This window comes from Choristoneura fumiferana, chromosome 16 (assembly GCF_025370935.1).
Source record: "Choristoneura fumiferana chromosome 16, NRCan_CFum_1, whole genome shotgun sequence".
Taxonomy (NCBI): Eukaryota; Metazoa; Arthropoda; class Insecta; order Lepidoptera; family Tortricidae; genus Choristoneura; species Choristoneura fumiferana.
Genome location: NC_133487.1, coordinates 18,495,103 through 18,516,941, shown reverse-complemented (window position 1 = coordinate 18,516,941; position 21,839 = coordinate 18,495,103). Strand labels below are relative to the sequence as shown.

At 37.0% G+C, this 21,839-nt stretch overlaps 1 protein-coding gene and 1 long non-coding RNA gene across 2 annotated transcripts in view; both read left to right on the top strand.

Moving 5' to 3' along the window:
• Positions 1-21,839, top strand: part of gogo (thrombospondin-1 like protein golden goal) — a 533,136-nt gene that overhangs the window by 324,220 nt on the left and 187,077 nt on the right. The gene's annotated exons all lie outside the window — the stretch shown is intronic.
• Positions 17,544-19,095, top strand: LOC141436280 (uncharacterized). Its single transcript, XR_012452290.1, has 2 exons — positions 17,544-17,635; positions 18,837-19,095. It is a non-coding gene; the product is annotated as an uncharacterized lncRNA (long non-coding RNA).

Genomic DNA, 21,839 nt, shown 5'->3' with positions numbered 1-21,839 from the left:
CATCCCAATACTGCTGTGGAATCTGTCCAACCAAATTTTTTAATGTTATGTCCAGGCAAACACTGCTCAATCTTGTTCATGAGTCTTGCTAATAGTTCTGCTGCACATAATTCCAATCTAGGTAGTGAGGTATTTTTTTTCTGGGACACAATTCTTGATTTTGCCGCTACAAGGATGACTTTAGATTGATTTGCCTTATTTATCTTGATATAAATAACTGCGGCAAAGGCCTTCATTGATGAATCCGAGAACCCATGTAATTCAATATCCGACGCTTGTTCTATACCTAACCATCGTGGAACCTTGATACTGTTAATGTTATTGATGTCTGTTTTGATTTTAATCCACTCGTTTAGAATATTTTCGGGTAGGTGATCATCCCATTTACAGTTTGATTGCCACACTTGTTGGAATAAAAGCTTCAATTTGGTACTTAGTGGCGTTAACCAACCAAGGGGGTCGAATATTTTGGAAATATCTGATAGTAGCATTCTCTTCGTAATTTTCTTCTCTATTGCGGTGTCTATTTTTGATTTAAATGTAAACGTATCTTGCTGCGAGTTCCAGCGCAGCCCCAAGGTCTTTGTTGATTCTACTTGTTTAAACTCGAAACTGCCGTCTTGCTTAGTTTGGAGATGTTTATCATGTTGATTTAATGACGGGTGGTTGGAAGACCATTTCCTTAAATTGAAGCCACCTGATTTTAGTAACTTGATTAAATCTTGCTTTAATTTCGTCGCTTCATGTAAAGTGAATGACCCGTGTAGTAGGTCGTCCATGTAAAATGATTCTTCCACGACCTTGGGGGCTTGGCTGCCTTGATAGTTATCACGCTCATCTTTGGCTAATTGTTTTAAGGTCATCATAGCCAAAAATGGTGCGGCCTTGGTGCCGTATGTGATAGTAGTAAGTTGATAATCTTGGATCGGTTCGTCTGGGCTGTCTCTCCAAATAATCTTTTGTAGTGCTTGATCATCTGGGTGTACCCAAATTTGCCTGAACATCTTCTCAATGTCGGCGGTGAAGGCAATAGGATATTGTCTCCATTTTAAAATCAATGATTGCAGGTCTTGTTGTAGGTTTGGACCTCTCGCCATAACGTCATTTAAACTGTTTCCGCTTGATGTTAGCGATGAAGCGTTAAAAACGACCCGTAGTGATGTTGTTGATGATTCTTCACGCTTAACACCGTGGTGTGGTAAATAGCAATCGACTGTGGAATTTTTGTCGGCGGGCTTCATGTGTTGTAGTTGTCTATATTCATCAATGAATCTCTTGTACTCCATTGAATCTTCGTTCTGTTTGCTGATTTTTTTCTCGATTTGTAAGAACTGTGCAATTGCTTTATTTCTCGATTTACCGAGATCTTCCGCAAAGGTAGATTTAAGGGGAAGTTTCACTTCGTATCTTCCGTCTTCTTTGCGCTTTGTAGTTTCTCGATAATATTGAATGCATTGATTATCTTCAGTTGATAATATTGACTTGTCCGAAATATCTTCGATCTCCCAAAATTTTTCTAATTTGTCAATGTTTATCGTGTTGACATTGAACTCTTGACTTGTTGATGGTACCTTGCCGCTCAAAATCCAACCCAGACGTGTTCGCTGCGCGATCATAGATGTTTCATCTGATCTGCGAATATCTTCCATAAGAATGCTGGAATATACCTCTGCGCCCAATAGTATGTCTACGGGGCGTTGAATGTTAAAATCTGGGTCTGCAAGGTTGATATTTGCGAGGTAATGCGATGAAGGCTTGATAAATGTGCGATTAGGCAAACTTTTCAGTAGATTTTTCATGACAAGAGCGTTTGTGATGAAAGTGTAGTTTCCGTCTGTGGATTTGGCCGTAATGATTACTTGACCTTTACAAATGTTGTCCTTGATACCAACACCTGTTACTACACTGTTATTTTTTTGTCTGGGTAATGATAAGCGCTGCGCTGCTGTTTCAGAGATCAAGGATATTTGGGACCCTTGATCTATGAGCGCTCGGAGGTCATAGTAAGTTCCATTAAGTGCTTGTACCTTAATCAATGCTGTTGCTAGCAAGATTTGCGGCGGTTCGTTTTGTGTTGTTATTTGAGCGGTATTTACGCTCGGCGGCAATTGTTTTATATGTTCTGTCGTTGTTACCGCCATGCTGACTTTAGGTGTCGGATTCGATGTTTTGTGAAATGCCGCATGCAATATTGTATTATGATCGCCTCTGCATTCTTGGCAACGCTTTGTCGCAATGCAAGGTTTACCATTGTGATTAAATAGGCAATTAGTGCATAGATGAAGTTTTGCAACTGTTCTTGCTTTAGCAATAGGCGACATTTGTAGAAATTTTTCGCAGTAATATATGCCGTGATTTTCGTTGCACAGAGGACATTGCGGAAAATTTCGTTTATTCTTGATGAAACTTTGTTTCGGATTTCTTGTCGTTCCTGATGAAGAAATCTGATTTGATGTGTATGATTTCGATAGCGGTCCTTCTTGTTTTTGACGCGCTGCTTCCATGCTTGTAAACTTAGCCTCCAAGAAATTTAGGAAATCCTGTATTGTTGGCAAATCTCTCGGTTGTTTGAGAGTTTCCAAATAATCGTTGTGGGTTTGTGTATCTAGTTTTTGTGTTAATAAATACACAAGTAGGGGATCCCAGGTCTCTATTTCGACTCCTAAATTTTTTATGGCGTTGAGGCTTTCTAGAGTGGAGTCGTGAATGTTCTTGATATGACCCACCGTCGGCTGTTGCATGGCTGGAATACTTAACATGATACTTATATGTGAATTAAAAATGAGTTTTTTATTGTCGTATCTATGTTGTAGTATATCCCAACTCGTCTTGTAGTTATCGGCGGTGACCGGTAGATGTTGGATTAGGCGTTCCGCTTCTCCTTTTACCTTTGTTTTCAGGAATTGCATTTTCTGACCATCTGACAGTGTTGGATTATTGTGGATTGTGGCGCAGAATAAGTCTTTGAATGACTGCCAATGATGGTAGTTTCCGCTAAACTCCGGTGTTTTCATTTGCGGAGTGTACTTCTCTATATGTGCAACGGACCATAACTTGCTATTTATGGCTTTCTTGATATCGTTATACTTGACCTCGTGGTTAGTGAATGCTTTTTCATACACGGAGTTGCTTCCTTCTAGTTCGCTGTCAATTTCCCAATGCAAACTATCGATGGCCGCCCAACGTGCTTGTAGTGTTTTCAGAAGGTCTTCGAATTCCCACTTCTCGGTTATTGATTCCAAATTGATGTTGGCAACAGTTCTTGTAAATGCTCGGAAATTGCTCGATTGTTTCTTCATAAGGTCATCTGATTTGCTATTTTCACCACGGTCTTGTTTGGTTGGTGTCTTGAAATCTTGATCCGGTATGTCAAATGGCGGTTCAGATGAGCCTTCTTGATCTTCAGGGATTGGTGTGTACGAGGTTATCATAGATAGCGTTGATGTGTAGTAACCTCGTATTTGCTCGAAAATACCCTTAACATAATAATCCGTTTTAGTATACGGATATTTTGATAATTCACGGTCGTTATTCTCCAACTCTGCAAAGAGTTCCTCTAACTTATTTATTCTCCGCTTGATATAATCCGAATTTTTTCTGCTGGAACCATCTTTTCGGAAATTGGTGTTGATTTTTTCGATTTCCTTGAGGATTTCGCTTTGACGTTTGAGAAGATCATCCATGATGAGAGCTTTCTTCAATTTACTGCTGAGTTTCACTTGCTTGAATCTAAATAGTCGTCTCTGTTGGTGCAGGAATCACCAACTTGTGCTGATCGCGTGAACAGGATATTTTGATTCTGATGATGTGTGCACACTTGTTATGATAGTTCCTGATCACTGTAGAGCCTTGCTGCTCCTCTTGATAGGTCTTGATTCGAGTAATCGGTTCCTTCTGTATGACCTTGTGCGCTTTCTCAACTCCGTCGGTGAGACCCGCTGGTGGGAAGCCGACCGAGCCGATTCGCAGTCACACTAAAAAAACTTTTCACTCGCGGTTCGAAGGACCATAAAGATGTATGAGCCTTGATATGCTCATAAACCTTTCGATGATGATGATAGTAGATTAGCCGTTTGCTAAATGATGAACGCTAGCGTGATTGATAGAAGTTTATTTATTACACGTGTGAGCCGTAAGCTTGCTTAATTACAACTAACTTAACCTATTATAATAATCCGCGTAGCATAAAGGTGCCGCGGCGGCGGTGTACGATTTCAAAGATCGTACACAGACTATTTGATATTAATTTCAGATTGTTACCTCTACGCGTATAGGGCAGAAAAGAAGCACTTGCTCGTTTGCCATCCAGTCGAAAAGAAGAAAAAAAAGCTTGAATGGAACCCACTGACAGAGGTGGCGGAGCGGTGGGTGCGGTGCGGTACCGGTCGTAATATTTGAGCCTCGAGCTAAGCTAACATGAATGAGTCGACACAGAATATCGCGCCACGCTTATTTCCCGCGCGGTATTCTATGCGGACGCTTTCATGTTAGCTCGAATATTACAACCGGTACCGCGTCCTCACCGCGTCGTATCGCTCCGCCACTGCTGTCAGTGGGTTTCAAGCTCCGATCCGCTCCGCTGCCCGCTAGCATTCAGGGGGCTTAGAAATTCAAAAATCGAAGTTCGTATCGTACCGTCCCTCTCACTCTCGTATTAAATAATATAAGCGTCAGCGGAACGACAAGATACGAAGTTCGAATTTTGCACTTCAAAAAGCGTCCCACGTATTCCTAGCTTTTGCATAGGCGGATAAAATAATTTGAAAATTGAATTTACAACGTTTTTCTTAATTATTATCTATCTCTTTCTAACATAACGTTTGTCTCTGTCTAATCTTGAATTTCAAACCTTTATAACTCTGTTATACGTAAAGGCAACTTAAAATTACTTTTCCCGTTCGATAACATGGATTGACAAGCTTTGATTTATGATAAGTATAAATAAATCAATAAAAATTCAAATACCGTATTGCCAACATAAAAGCTGTACTAGTCGATCATATTAAACGCTTCTTCTTCTTCTTTGTTTAACGCTTCAGCATAATGCTGAGTCAGCGACCGTTTCACTTTCGCGGGGACACACAACATTGTGTATATTGTATTTAATATTTTCATGTGTTTTTCTGTATTTTTTTTTATTTTATTTGTGTAATTTTGCTGTATATGTGTGTCTTCTGTGTTAGTGAATAAATGTCTTCTTTCTTTCTTTCTTTCTTTCTATATTAATAAGTTACACGCTACACCATAAATGGGTCAATATAATGCTCACACGATACCACGTGCATTCAATTATATTTAAAATATCGCTATTTGCCTCTATGCCTATATTGTTAAGGTTGAAAGTTAGTGAATACATAGCGGAGTAGACCACACGCAAAGTCACATTTTAAGTCATACGTTGGGGTTACGCTGCATATGTATTAATTTTCTTTCGACAAGATTTCAAACTTTTCAGAATGAGAGTGCTGCTGGAACTTCACACATTCCGTTAAATTGCTTCGCAGGTGAGTATTTCTCAAAAAGTTGTCCCGTCATGAAATTGACAAGATATCAGTTTGTCAATAAATTATTAACCTAAGGACGAGATCATAAAACATAAACTGCAACAAACATCCAAAATTTGTTGACGTCAGGAAAACGTCACGAAATCTTGTGAGAAAAAATCGTAATTTTGTAACGACATCGAAACTTTCTATTGGATCCAACAAAAAAGATTATCTGATTTTGTATCACCTTTCTCACAAGGTTTTATATATATTTAGACACAGTATAACTTATTTTTGTGTTGGAATAGCGTCAGGAAATATATATATATTTTATAAGTGGTCAGCTGAAAATCGACAACTTTTAAGAAATAGGTGCGAGCATGTTTCATCACTTTAAAATATTTTATAGCCACAGAAAAGCTGATGGCAAATTCTAAGTGTTCGCATACGAGTACATAATAATATGTAAATTGTGCAAAAATCAGAGGTGTAAAGATTCAATCTCACCACCTTCTGCTTAAGAGGCACAAGGTCAACCACTATAATAGGCTACCGAGACTTACCGTAGCTGGAGAAACTTTTTTCACGGAAAAGCTCATGGTAAATTAGGTTTACTCGTAATATTTTCCCTCATAGAAAAACACACGGTAAATCTCATAAGTGGTCGCATCGCAAAAATCAGCGGTGTAGAGATTCAATCTTAGCACCTTCTACTTAAGAGGCCATAGGTCAAAACCACTTCATGACTGGAGAAACCTTTTGAGCAAAGCTGCTATGATTAAATTATCACGGCTCCTAGCTAAACAAACATGGCCGTAAATACTAAACACAGTTCCTCAGGGTTAATGAGTCATTAGGCGATGGTATGAGTCAAACGTCATGCATTAGTCTGCGCAGAGACAGGGCCTCATGCACTCTCGGCCGTTGCGGTAATGAGAACACTGAGAACAGTAAGTAAGTTAAACACTTATAAAGCTGTGTCTCCTCTGAGCGAACAGCCTCGGGCGGCAGCCATTTTTAGTTCAATTTTCAGCCCTATATCATAAATTTAAATACAAACTGAAATAAGATGCACAGAAAAACCAGAAAAAATAAGACCAGCACTGGGAATCAAACCCAGGTCCTCGGCATTCCGTGCCGCGTACTTACCGCTACACCACTGCTGGACAACGGTACAGACACGAAATTCCCCTATGCATCACATATCTCGGCTTGTTTGTTTCTTATTTAGCCACTTAAGCAGTGACGCTCGCTCAGTGATCTCAGGGATCTTGACATTCACCATTGAATTTCTTCGCTGCTACCTATGCAGGTCATGGTAAATTACAACTGTTTTTAAATACTCTGGAATGAACTATCGCCTGCGATATTCCCGGACCGATATGACCTTTAAGCTTTCAAGAAAAGAGCGTAGTCCTACCTAAAAGGCCGGCAACGCAGTTGTGACTCTTCTGGTGTTGCAGGTGTCTATGGGCGACGGTAATCGCTTCCCATCAGGCGATCCGTTTGCTCGTTTGCCTTCTATACCATAAAAAAACCCAAGCCTGGGATAGATTGACACATTTTTCCTATTTTGTAAGATCGAGCTTGTACAGTCGAGGAAATTAAATCACGTACCAGGGTGGAACCTTTTCATAATCAATTTCGCTATGATGTCTTTGGCAAATGTATGGGATGTCGCAAGAACAACCATGAACCCGCTTACGAGAATTTGTCGAAACTAGAACAACAAATTCGCTGCCTAAAAAGAACTCCAATTTAACGCCGTAACTCACCAAAACCGAAAACGAATCTATACGGTCGGACAGCAAAGCAAATCCTAATGTTAATTGAAATCTTCAGTACTAAAAAATAGTAATTTTGAGATGGCAATCTACCATCTGTTCTAAAGGAAACTAGCAGTGCCCTTAGTGTAAGTTTTCGGTTACAAAATACGTCTCGATCGCGTTCACGTTAAAATCTCAATTTGTATGCAAAGACGAACAGCGCCTCTAGCGGAACGTTTGCGATGTTCGTGTTTCCATACGAATTGAGATTTTAACGCGAACGCGATCGAGACGTATTTTGTAACGAAAACTTACACTAAGGCACAGATGTCGGCAAGTAATATCGTCGGACCTTTAAAGTTTTGCGAGTTTGGGCAAGTTCAGGACAGGCCTAGAACAATCTAACCGTTCAAGTATAATGGGACTAGTAGTATAGTATAAAGTACATAATGTCAATGAGACAACCAAAGACAATTTTGATAGCTTTTTTTTTCACGGGACAATTCACACCAATTGACCTAGTCCCAAAGTAAGCTTAGCAAAGCTTGTGTTATGGTACTAAGCAACGGATAAATATAATTATACAGATAGATACATACTTATACACATATTAAACATCCAAGACCCGAGAACAAACATTCGTATTTCTCATACAAATATCTGCCCCGACACGGGAATCCAACCCGGGACCTCAAGCTTCGTCGTCAGGTTCTCTAACCACTAGGCCATCTGGTTTTATTTTTAAGCTTTTAAAGTTTCGTTTCGCACTACGTCAGATTCGAATCCGATCCGTATCCCTGAAATACGGACCGGAGTAGTCGTGTAGAACTATTTGTATGGTAGTTTACGCACTAAACCCAATTTCCGTCACTCTCCGAATAGAATAATAAATAATGTCATCCGATTTCACCATACAAATAGTTTCTATGACTACTCCGGACCGTATTTTTACTGGATCATTGTAGGTCGAAATCGCTCGAAGGCAGTTAAATAAGAAAAACCGGCCAAGAGCGTGATGGACACGCGCAAGATAGGGTTCCGTTACGAAAAAATCAAGTTATATTTTTTTAAGGATTTCGTTTTGTGTACGTAACGTAATCATCCAAGTTTAGGTATATGTTATACCTTACGCTGCTATTTACTCAAGTTCGGTTTATAGAATTTTTATTTCTCATTGAAAACAAATTGTCACTTACATGAGAAACTTAATATCTAAGGTAGTATTTTAGTTCACAGTATAGTAGAGAAAAGAAGTAAGTTACAAGTTACTAATAATTCTTAAGCAATCTTAGCCGTTATAATTTTCCTTGTAAATTTGATATAAAGAATTTTTTCAATTTTTTCCACCCAACAGTTTAGATTTTAGAGGGGGGGGGCACGCTCGATTTTAATGAAAATTCGCACTTATAAAGTTGAATGTTTCGCAAACAGATCACTGAATGTAAAAATCGTTTTTTAAACCCCGCAATAGTTTTAAGAGACCTATACAACAATACCCCACACATAGGCTTAAACGAGAAAAAAAAATCACCCCCACTACGTCTATGGGAGGTACCCAAAAAAAGTTTTTTTTATTTTACCACTGTCGGCGTGACTGATAATGTATATTCATGCCAAATTACAGCTTTCTAGTACTAACGGTCTCTGAGCTTAGCCGCGGACAGACATGGCGAAACTATAAGGATTCCTAGTTGACTACGGAACCCTAATATATTTGACACTAGCCTTTACCCGCGTATTAGCATTAGAAATTTAATAGTAACAAAATATATATTTTAACCCCTAGTTAGTGTTGTGAAAAACGCTCATTTTGAGGCTTAAAGACTCGAACCCTAAAGACTCTCGAGGCTTAACGACTCAAAGCCCGCAAAGACGGTTAATTGCATCCGTACGCATAAAATAAGCCAATTAAATTCTCAAATATAGTGGAGTCTTTAAGACTCTGGAGTCTTGGCTTAGTCTTTAAGGCTCGAAATGAGCGTTATCCACAACTCTACCACTAGTCCCTCCCCTCTTCGTGTTTACCTATCAATACCAAACCAATAACATCCTCTCCATCCTTAGCCTCGTCAGGTAAAGAAAGAGGTCAATTGATGGTCAGTTTAAAAAAACCTTCAAAGTTAGCAACACATTCCATTACCTTATCAACATGCATATTAACATTTGCCGTAACAAGATATCAAGGTTCAAGAGGATTAGATTAATCCATGCAGGTTTACTTGTTTCATAGGATTATATTGTCTAATCACGTTTATGGCATTATTGTGATCTATTCTTGAGATAAAAAGATAGGAGAGTAATTAGTGGTATACGGCTCCGCTCCTCTCGTCACACATGCCCGGAGCTTGCACATTTTTGTGCAAGTATACACTTCATCTCACTGCGCTCGAAGTTGTTGACGAGTATGTATACCTAGGACAAACGGTCCAGTTAGGTAGGTCCAACTTCGAGAAAGAGATCACTCGTCGAATCCGACTCGGCTGGGCAGCGTTCGGTGTAACGAATCCTCCCTACCCTTATTTAATTTCTAACCTATCTAACCCTACCAAAGCCTATATCGATGCCTACATACTGAACTAATATTTTATTACCTATTTATTTATTAATATATTATTATTTTATTACCTTTTTATGGGTCCTCAACCTACAAAACCTAAACCTAACTCAAGTTGATTTACCTTGTTTAAGTCATAAGATTGGCCAAGTGATCGCTAGCGGTCTAGAGTAAGGAACCTACGTCGTGTCCGAAGAAGTAACCCTTTAGTTCGTTTAGTATAATGGGAAAAGAGCTCAATTAATAATATTTTTTTATATAATTTAACTAAATAATAAAGAAAAGACAAAAGAAGGTTGAATGAAGAAAGTTATTAAAGTTTAGTTTCTTATAGGTCATTATGTCTATAGTCTATGATATGTTCGTGTGGAAGAGGTATTTTATACCGCAGCTAAAGTTCAGAGGCCCACTCCCCGCCCCTGAAAGTGGCTTTCGTCACCGAACTGGATGTTGCCTCCTCTGCGTTAGCCCTGAAGGAGCATACTACCTTTTCCTTGTTAGGAAATAAAACATATCATTATGTTATATGAGAGGACATTTCAAAGGGAAGTCAATTATAGCCTGAAGCTGTTCCTGGATCAAACCCGTGATCACAATACTCCTGCAGTAACAAGCCAACTTCAGTAGTATGTAGATGTAACTTCAATGGTTCATCATATCGACCAATAAGTAACTTCCGGATCACCTGGTACCGGTCAGCCACTGACTTGCATCTGCCTTAGTCTTAGTCAAAATGACTTGCATTGTTAGTTATGAAAGATAAGTATTTGGTAAAGCCTTTTACCATTAAAATAGTTGGTATAAATAGCCAAAACAGGACTATACAATCCAAGGTTCGCTGCCAGGAACGACCACAGTCTTCAAAGGAGATTCTACTTTCAGCAAATAAAATATTGTTCTGTCGTGAGTTGTTGAATTATTTTGTCTCACTTGTTTGAAGCTACTAGCGTTTGTAACATAGGACATTGAATGAAAGCGAAACGCTGGAACCTTTCATTCGTCGGACGTCAAAAGTCTGTCATTTATTGTCAGTATTTATGTAAGTATATCGCCATGAGTATGGCTAGGTTCTATACGTAGTAGGCAAGCTTAAAAGCAGCCTAAGCAAATAGTTAAGTAGCTGTATAGTTAATGCGAAGAAAAACACAATTAAATACCAAATCAGATAAAACAACCACCACCTTCCCCATGTGGAGATAATAATACCAAACCTACTATATCCTATTCCTACTTCTAAACTAACCAACTGATCTACACGAAAGCAGCAAACTAGGAACCCGGGTTCCACATTTAAATTACTCGCGGAGTCTCTCTCAAAGTGCAGTGAGAGAGCCTATTCTAAGCTAAACCTAAGTCGAGTGGGTAACTCTGCTCCCTAATTCCTAACACCCGTGTGCCTACTGGTATCCATCAAGGGGATTGGGTCGACAAATACCAGTAACGAAGAATAAGAGTGCGAATAAATAAATAAATAGATAAAGCGGACAAGATCTTGGTGAATTTAGGACACCGGTATGGCATCTCAAACCCTCCAAAACCCTGGGAGAAAAGTAGGTCTGTCTCTTCCGGTATAATACAAGACCCCGCCCTTACTCCAATAGGCGTACTCTACACTGAAGAACGTTCCCAGGGAATGCCAGCCTGTCCGTTACCACCGCTAGGTGACCTGGCTCTCATTCCCTAAGAATCGGCTATTACTGAGCCGAAATCCGGTTGGGTTCTCCGCTACCCCAAGATTAATACTAAACCCACAACTTCACAAACAAAACACAAAAACCCCGTTTTAACTATTAAATAAACACTTCGAATCGCTATGTAGTCTCCAGCAATGAATATCAAATCACTCATATGTTGGCGATATAATACACAAAGCAGGAAATTCACACAAAATAATACACTATAATTAATTAACACAAGAAATTATTAAAAAACCCCCCCCAACAAAAATTACGAAAATAATCGATACTTCAATAATTCAGGGAGAACCTTCCCGAACGCGTAGCAAAATCAAAGTCTTTTTCCGTTCGTCTTCGTGCCCCTTTTATACTTAAATTGTAGTTACACTTGCAACACTGGCATCTCTGGCTTCTGTCGTTACATTTTTTACTTTGGCCACTTTCGCCTCTTTGGTCTCAATGGCTTCATTGGCTTCACGATTACGTCAGAAATCTTCCTCTATCTGTCAGTCAGTATTGCCAGTGATCTTATTTGAGTAGTTTAGTAAATAATAAGTTGATATTGATAATTTTACAATGAAATAGTCTCAATAGTATATAAAATAATGTAATTTAATAAATTAAGTTCTTTTTTAATCTATATATATCTAAATATATGTTCACATAAGACGAAACATTACAGACCATCGGCTTTAATGTTACAATTTGCCCCCCAAATTCTACAAAAGCGGACATGTATCTAGCTGGAGTAGAATTTGTCAATCAAATAAAATATCGACTTTAGATAAACTTATTAACATTTATCCCTTCTATGATTGCCTCTCCTTCCTTCTTCCCGGCAAAACTTTTGTGTGGTGTGTATTTAAACCAATCATAAAAGTGACATTAGTCAAGGAGCAAATGATCAAGCCTCACACACATGCCAGAAATGACGCTGAAAGGGTTTCACGAGTGACTCTTGCCTCAAAAGGAAAAGTGAGTTGTGCTAGGCTCACCCCGACCCTAGTGGTACACACACGAGCAATGGACCCCATCTTGCATCTGCCTCTGTCGACGAAAGTCGATTACCAATGTGTCCCTTCTAAAGACAATGCCAAACGTCGACGCCTAAAACCATTGCTTTAAAAACCAATTCCAGCAGGGCAACCTAACCTTCCCTCCTCGATTACATCACTCCAAGCTTGGAGTATGTTGCAACAATAACGTAACGTCATATTGTATACAATTCGTATAAAATCAACCAAGAATAAAATTACTAAAGGATCAAATGACTAGATCTTAGTTACCAGAAATGGCGATGAAAGGGTTTCACGAGGAACTATTGTCTCAGCGAGGGAAAATGAGTCCCCTTGGTTTCATACACATGAGCTAGTGACCCGACCTTGCATCTGCCTCTAACGATCAAAGCCCTTCGCAAATGTGCCCCTCCGTAAAACAAAGCCCAACGTCGACGCCTAAAACCATTGCTTTAAAGGCCATTTCAAAGCAACGTTCTCCAGTCCCTGAACCTCATTCACCTTACTCCCAGTTTTTTTTTGTTGTGATAATAATGTAGTGTCATTGTCTAATATTTCGGATTATATCCAATAAAATAATTTTGTATATATATATTTTTTTTCAAAATAAAATTTGTTAGATTTCAACTTCTATGTACCAAGCCTTTTGCAAGAGTACAAATGCCCTCTTATTCAACTTAATTATAATGTCATTCCGAAATCATAAAATTCATTATGTTGAGGGTTACATTCTCAATGATAGCAAAGATTATACAATATCACGCATCGTTATTGCTACGTGTAGGGTTCTAGTATCATGTTGTGTTGAGTGTGAAAGCTTCATGGGCGGCAATTTAACTGCATTATGCCATTTTTTTTTTCTTTGGCCTACTCCTAACTTCTACATCCATGGGCTTTCATTGTTGAGTGTAATGTTCCAGTCCAAACATTAATAAGTTAAATAAAATTCCAACATCAAAGCCTCACTCATACTAGATACCTTATTTCTTCCATTCATCTCATTTAAAATCCCCTCAGAAACATCCTTCCTCTTGCTCTCTTTCATACCATTACTAAGCCCTCTACCCCTGATTTCAACCTTATACATACTCTCTGTCCCCCCTTTAACACGCCACTCTGACATAGGAATAATATTTTTATACACTAATAAAATTTTCCCGAATGATTTTCAGAAACAAACTCAAATGATAGAAATGTCCTCCAGCAAAACACATGTTCCATATAAATATTTTTTTCTAAGCTCAAGAATACTATTATTTATATATAACCCATTTGCGTTTTATTTGTAATTATTAATAAATTTTACTGTTGCCCCCAAGAAACTTAAGTTATAAAACCCACTGTACCAAAACAACCACCACCAAGCATCAAGCGTTCCCCGCTTTATTTCCACAAACCCCCATTATCCGGATAATCTTAAACTGACTATACTGACTCCACCCACCTTTATTAACTATAATAGTATTCTATTCGAGTACCTACTTAAATCCAACAGAAACGTCTGTGCCCATTCTACCTTGACTAACTATCTGAAGAATTTATTGTCTTAATTATTACTATTCATATACTTAAACCATTTTTTTTTTCTGAATAGACTATAAAATTTAAATAATTTATATAATATAATCGTTATATTTGGAATGCTATTTATTTATTAAGAAATGAAATGTTATGTACTTCTGAAATATATATGTAATAAATAAATAAGTATCATGGGACACCCAACACCAACTCAGTCCCAAACCAAGTAAAGCCCGCACTACGTATACCTGGCAACGGACAAACACACCCATACAAACAAATACATACTGAACACCCAATATCCAAAAACAAACACCCGCATCACCCACAGAAACACCCGCCCCGGCCAGGAATCGAACCCGAGGCCCCAAGCCCCACAGTCAGGCTCCCCAACCACTTGGCCATCCGGTCGTTAAATTAATAGGTGTAATAATTAATGTAATAATTAATTAAAATATGTAATGCATGCACTTATGATAATGTCTGTGATTCAAAAATGGAAATAAAGAGGCTATAATAATAATACATATAAACACCACCTCAATTTACTGTTGCCTGACTTAGTTATAATTATGCCGGGAACGCTAGTTATGTAATGCAAATTCATGTATGTACCTAGTGTTTGCTTTTCCTATGAATAATGGTTCATACAATTAAATGTTTTGCCCTACTTGATTATGCTGCTCTGCATGCCCCCCCCAGATACTTAAGCAATCATACCATACATACCTAAGTTTGAATTATACAACAAAAATAGACTTCACAAAAATACAATGTAATTAGAAAGTAATCGCATAAACCTATAAATTGCTAACCTATACCATAATACACAACAAGCAACACAGGAAACAGAAAGGTAAGCATTATCTATAATTGCCGAACTTAAGTAAAATTTAACTGTATAGAAGATTTGTTTTCTTATATTTCCAATAAAATCACTCATAAATCTATCTATTCTGGAAGGTTAGTTTGCACAATATCAATGTACAGCTGATCCATTCAATAATTTGAAAACGTCTTAGATATTGGACTATACCACCGCCCGTGTAGGTTATCAAAATACATATAAATAAAATCAATTAGAATACTTTGTAATGAAATACTCACCCTATCTAAATGTATACATAATTATGTGCTTTGTTCATCCATCTGCGCAGCCTTACTAGATATTTACATGACACTACTACGATTATTAATCTAATTTGTTAGTTGGAGAAGTACAATTCTTTTGTACAATAAAGAGGTTGTTTACACACATACATGTTGTCAGACAATAACGCAAGCACCGCACAGTCCTCAAAAAGCTTTTTAAACTCACTTAGCAAACCCTGCACTATTACTTTCATATTATTATTATTTTGTTTTTGCTTTTCAACGAAAAACGTATCGTACATCGTATAAATTTTGACAGTTATGTACTGACAGATATTTGCGTTCGGATAAATGAACACTATTATCATAAAATTTTAACATGTCATCACGGTCATAACCTTAACTTAACCTTACTTTACTTTATACGCTAAATAATTCGTCTACACTAGAACATTGTTTCCTAGAAAATAACGGTAATTCTACTAAAATTGTTACCTAGTTTCATAAAATTCATACGTCGTGCCCGTGCCCCCAAGTGTGGAATGCACTAGCTAAACGCAATCGAGCTGCGTTTCGCTATAATAGTTTCCGAACAGCTAAATGTGTCAACCATTAACTGACATTGACAATGACTTTGACCCTGGCAATTTTGACAACTCACATAGTACTACGCCCGCCTGCTCCATAGACAATATTAAATATCTTACCGTTACGAAAGTTTATTTCTCTTGACAGAAAGAACATTATTGCAATGTATTTATAGGTATTTACACAATGTTATTATAATTGCGTTCTATTTTTACTACGCGATGCATTTATTCCTTTCGAATACCTAAATGTCTGTTACGAATGCTAATCTGTATATTTGTTAGAAAGAGACGAATGACAATAGACAAAATCGATGCAATCTGGCAGACCCTTTACTGGAATATTAAATTAAATATATTTACGTCTAAGCTTCATCTTTGTTTTAGGTCGTTTACCATAAATAATTAGGGCACTTTTGTCCTTTTATTTTATTTGATATTTTTACTACAAAACTGTTCTTTCCTATCTGCCGCCACCATCTCCTCTAATCAAGGCTGCCATCTCAATATTAAAAATATTAAGGTTGTCATACACTATAACAACCGGTTGAAATACACTAAAACAATCTTAATCGTAAAATTTATATGATATGAATACCTAACTATTATATTTAACAGCTAGCAAAGAATTTATAATGTATCGTAAAAAACCCGCTAACCATAATCAAAGTTGTGACGATGAATAGACATCCTTATATCGAGTAATTATTTTTATTTTGGCAACACGTATTTGTAATCTGTCAATAACTTAAAGAAAATATTTTTTTCTTATAAAAGATATGGCGTCTGCGCATTGTTTGTTTATTGTGCCTATTTTGTACTTATTTTTATTAATCTAAGTGGATGAATACGTATTATTTTACCGAGATAATCGCCATGAAGACTCAAGAACGAATTTCACCCGAACCAAGACCACTCCGTCGAAAATACGCCTTACAATGATGAAAACATCGGCTTCAATCCGAGTAAGTTACTATTACTTATTTTTACTTTAGTTGTTAGATTATTTTAACCGCGATTTTGATGGAATAAGTTTTCGTTTTGTACATAATTCAGCCACAATGATATCTGAAACCTAGTTGTCCCAAACATACTAAATATCATCGACGTCTATGTATCTTACGCCAATGTCATGCTAATTACCATGATAATCAGTTACTAACCTATGTTTTGACGGAAAATGATTGTAATTGTACCACTGCATTCTATAAACAAAGTTAATAATCAGCCAATGTCTATCAATCTACATAACTTAACCATTAATTTCCTGATGATACCTATAGTCCACAAACAAATCGTGTTACATCTATTCTCCTTTTGTTATTGTTTTAACTATTTTATCAGGAAAGCACAAGTACAATTTGCTAACATACCTAAATTTTACACACTACAACCATTCTAGTTAGAACATTTTCTAGTAATTATATTTAATTGAGATGTAGATATATGCTTGTTTGCAATGTGTCTATTACTTGAAATAAATCTCAATATTGAAATTAACCTGATGCCATAACATTTTAAAGTAAATGAAATTGGTTTTTGACAAGAAATTACTTTCACCGGAACTTACTCAATATAAAATATATTTATATTTAACTTTATTCTTAAATGTAACTAGACTAGAACAGATTTTGATGCTTATTTCTTACTTTGTTTCAGCGCTGAGTATCTATCCTTAGTGTCGGGTTCGGAAAGCCAGGAGGATATTCCTTTGAAGTAATATAGGTACGCTATATATGTTTTTCTAATTATCTTCGTTATGTTCTTAGTTTTCTGTATATGTATTAAAAATTATCAATGTCTATGGATTTTTTTTCCAATCTTACTAAATATTTTTTCAGGTGACCTGGGCCCGAGGAAAACTTGACTTTTGCCCCGTGGTTAAAACACATGCCCTTGCTGATGTACTGAACACTGCTGACCAGCATTTTATTAAGGTAATATGTAGCCTACCTACCCTACCTTATCTATAAATTATTTTATGCACTTAATTGGGAATTTATATGCAGATTCATATTACTTAATTATTATTTTATTATTTTTAAAAAACCTTTCCTATAGTCCGGCCCTAGTTAGTTATAACTACTCTATGTCTCTGTTACTCAGACAACTCATTTTTTTTTTTTTACTCATGGCAAACAACAATCCCATACACCACAACATCTCAACACCATGCTCTTTTCATCGTCATCATCATCATCATCACATCAGCCAGAGGAAGCCCAGGGCTGGACAGAAGTCCCCACACAACCCAGTGGCCTCGGTTGGTGTCAGCTATTTTCAATGAACTATTTAGTAAACCAAACCACAATAACAAACCCTAAAGGAGAACCAATCTTATTTTAATTGTTATTTGTCACATCATGACATGATTGGAATTTTTATTTTTATATTATTATTAATCTTATTTATACCTTTGACGATTTCAATATAAATTCTTACACTTAACTGACATTTATTTAAATTATAATGCAATCCTTCAATCCAATACTTCAATGTGTTATATTAGAGTTAAGGAACTCTGTAAATATCATCTCTTTGTTTCAGGCATTAATTTTATTTGTTTGTGCCCCCACTGCCTGTAATCATATAATAAGCTACGCCAATTTCAGATTATTTAGTTTCTATTACATGTCTGACAATATTCTTACATTTCTTAAATGATGGGCCTAGTTGTACTTGACTTCTCTAATTTTTAATTTGTTATTTCCCTCCTAACTTCTGGTAAACTATAGTTCTCACTATTGAACTTCATGAACTCCATAATTTTAAATACAACAAACAGGACCCATTATGCTATACACAGGAGCAACATTCACCTCGACGTTTCGACCACTAATAACAATATAATGATATAACGTGCTTGTAACTTCCTAGGTTTGCTGTGTTCATGGAGTCGAACCATTTTTACTTGACTTTACACAACTCAGTTACTTAACATACTTCCACTTACATCAAAAACTACTACTACTTATTAATTACTAAATTATTTAATCACTCAGAGATAACTGTATTTAATGTAATTAACTTATTCCTTTTCACGCTTTATTTAACTAATCACAACATCACTAACTTCAACCTCTTACTCAATCACTGTTTTTACCGAAAGTTGTTAACATGAATTTTTTTTTTTTTCAGAACAAAATGTACAAGGAGCGCTGCAACCGATAAGAAAACTACTTCTGCTGTAGAAGAATACGACTGCCTACTATGAGCTCCTATTTCCCACTTATACTTTCCTTTTTCACGTCAAAAAAATTGTTGCTATAACCAATTGTCACGTGACAACAGATTATAACAACACTCGACCCAAACAAGGCAAAATCAACTTTATATCATATCTACGCGCAACGTAACATGAATAAATTGTATTATAATAAATGACTTAACAGAGAAATGATTATTTGAGGACCCAGTGAAACAGTAATGGAAAAATAAAACTAATAAATTTAAATGAAGTAGGTAATCCCTACTATCCCTACTAATATTATAAATGCGAAAGTAACTGTGTGTCTGTTACGTTTTCACGCCGAAACCACTGAACTGATTTTGATGAAATTTAATATAAAGATAGTTTGAACCCGGATCAACATAGGATACCTTTTATTTCGGTAGAGGGCGCCGTCGCGCGATAACCTAGATCCGCGCAGACGAAGTCGCGAGCATAAGCTAGTTGGTAATTACTAAAACATACATACTATCCTGGTCGTCACGGCACCAAAATTGTAACGAATCCTCCCTACCTTATTTAATTTCTAACCTACCTACCCTACCAAGCCTATATCGATGCCTACATACTGAACTAATATTTTATTACCTATTTATTTATTAATATATTATTATTTTATTACCTTATTATGGGTCCTCAACCTACAAAATTAAACCTAACTCAAGTTGATTTACCTTGTTTAAGTCATAAGATTGGCCAAGTGATCGCTAGCGGTCTAGAATAAGGAACCTACGTCGTGTCCGAAGAAGTAACCCTTTAGTTCGTTTAGTATAATGGGAAAAGAGCTCAATTAATAATTTTTTTATATAATTTAACTAAATAATAAAGAAAAGACAAAAGAAGGTTGAATGAAGAAAGTTATTAAAGTTTAGTTTCTTATAGGTCATTATGTCTATAGTCTATGATATGTTCGTGTGGAAGAGGTATTTTATACCGCAGCTAAAGTTCAGAGGCCCACTCCCCGCCCTGAAAGTGGCTTTCGTCACCGAACTGGATGTTGCCTCCTCTGCGTTAGCCCTGAAGGAGCATACTACCTTTTCCTTGTTAGGAAATAAACATATCATTATGTTATAAAGAGGACATTTCAAAGGGAAGTCAATTATAGCCTGAAGCTGTTCCTGGATCAAACCCGTGATCACAATACTCCTGCAGTAACAAGCCAACTTCAGTAGTATGTAGATGTAACTTCAATGGTTCATCATATCGACCAATAAGTAACTTCCGGATCACCTGGTACCGGTCAGCCACTGACTTGCATCTGCCTTAGTCTTAGTCAAAATGACTTGCATTGTTAGTTATGAAAGATAAGTATTTGGTAAAGCCTTTTACCATTAAAATAGTTGGTATAAATAGCCAAAACAGGACTATACAATCCAAGGTTCGCTGCCAGGAACGACCACAGTCTTCAAAGGAGATTCTACTTTCAGCAAATAAATATTATTCTGTCGTGAGTTGTTGAATTATTTTGTCTCACTTGTTTGAAGCTACTAGCGTTTGTAACATAGGACATTGAATGAAAGCGAAACGCTGAAACCTTTCATTCGTCGGGCGTCAAAAGTCTGTCATTTATTGTCAGTATTTATGTAAGTATGTCGCCATGAGTATGGCTAGGTTCTATACGTAGTAGGCAAACTTAAAAGCAGCCTAAATAGTTAAGTAGCTGTATAGTTAATGCGAAGAAAAACACAATTAAATACCAAATCAGATAAAACAACCACCACCTTCCCCAAGTGGAGATAATAATACCAAACCTACTATATCCTATTCCTACTTCTAAACTAACCAACTGATCTACACGAAAGCAGCAAACTAGGAACCCGGGTTCCACATTTAAATTACTCGCGGAGTCTCTCTCAAAGTGCAGTGAGAGAGCCTATTCTAAGCTAAACCTAAGTCGAGTGGGTAACTCTGCTCCCTAATTCCTAACACCCGTGTGCCTACTGGTATCCATCAAGGGGATTGGGTCGACAAATACCAGTAACGAAGAATAAGAGTGCGAATAAATAAATAAATAGATAAAGCGGACAAGATCTTGGTGAATTTAGGACACCGGTATGGCATCTCAAACCCTCCAAAACCCTGGGAGAAAAGTAGGTCTGTCTCTTCCGGTATAATACAAGACCCCGCCCTTACTCCAATAGGCGTACTCTACACTGAAGAACGTTCCCAGGGAATGCCAGCCTGTCCGTTACCACCGCTAGGTGACCTGGCTCTCATTCCCTAAGAATCGGCTATTACTGAGCCGAAATCCGGTTGGGTTCTCCGCTACCCAAGATTATACTAAACCCACAACTTCACAAACAAAACACAAAAAACCCCGTTTTAACTATTAAATAAACACTTCGAATCGCTATGTAGTCTCCAGCAATGAGTATCAAATCACTCGTATTTTGGCGATAAAATACACAAAGCAGGAAATTCACACAAAAGAAAAAACTATAATAATTAACACAAGAATTATTTAAAAACCCCAACAAAATTACGAAATAATCGATACTTCAATAATTCAGGGAGAACCTTCCCGAACGCGTAGCAAAATCAAAGTCTTTTTCCGTTCGTCTTCGTGCCCCTTTTATACTTAAATTGTATTACACTTGCAACACTGGCATCTCTGGCTTCTTCGTCGTTACATTTTTTACTTTGGCCACTTTCGCCTCTTTGGTCTCAATGGCTCATTCATTGGCTTCACGATTACGTCAGAAATCTTCCTCTATCTGTCAGTCAGTATTGCCAGTGATCTTATTTGAGTAGTTTAGTAAATAATAAGTTGATATTGATAATTTTACAATGAAATAGTCTCAATAGTATATAATAATGTAATTTAATAAATTAAGTTCTTTTTTAATCTATATATATCTAAATATATGTTCACATAAGACGAAACATTACAGACCATCGGCTTAATGTTACAA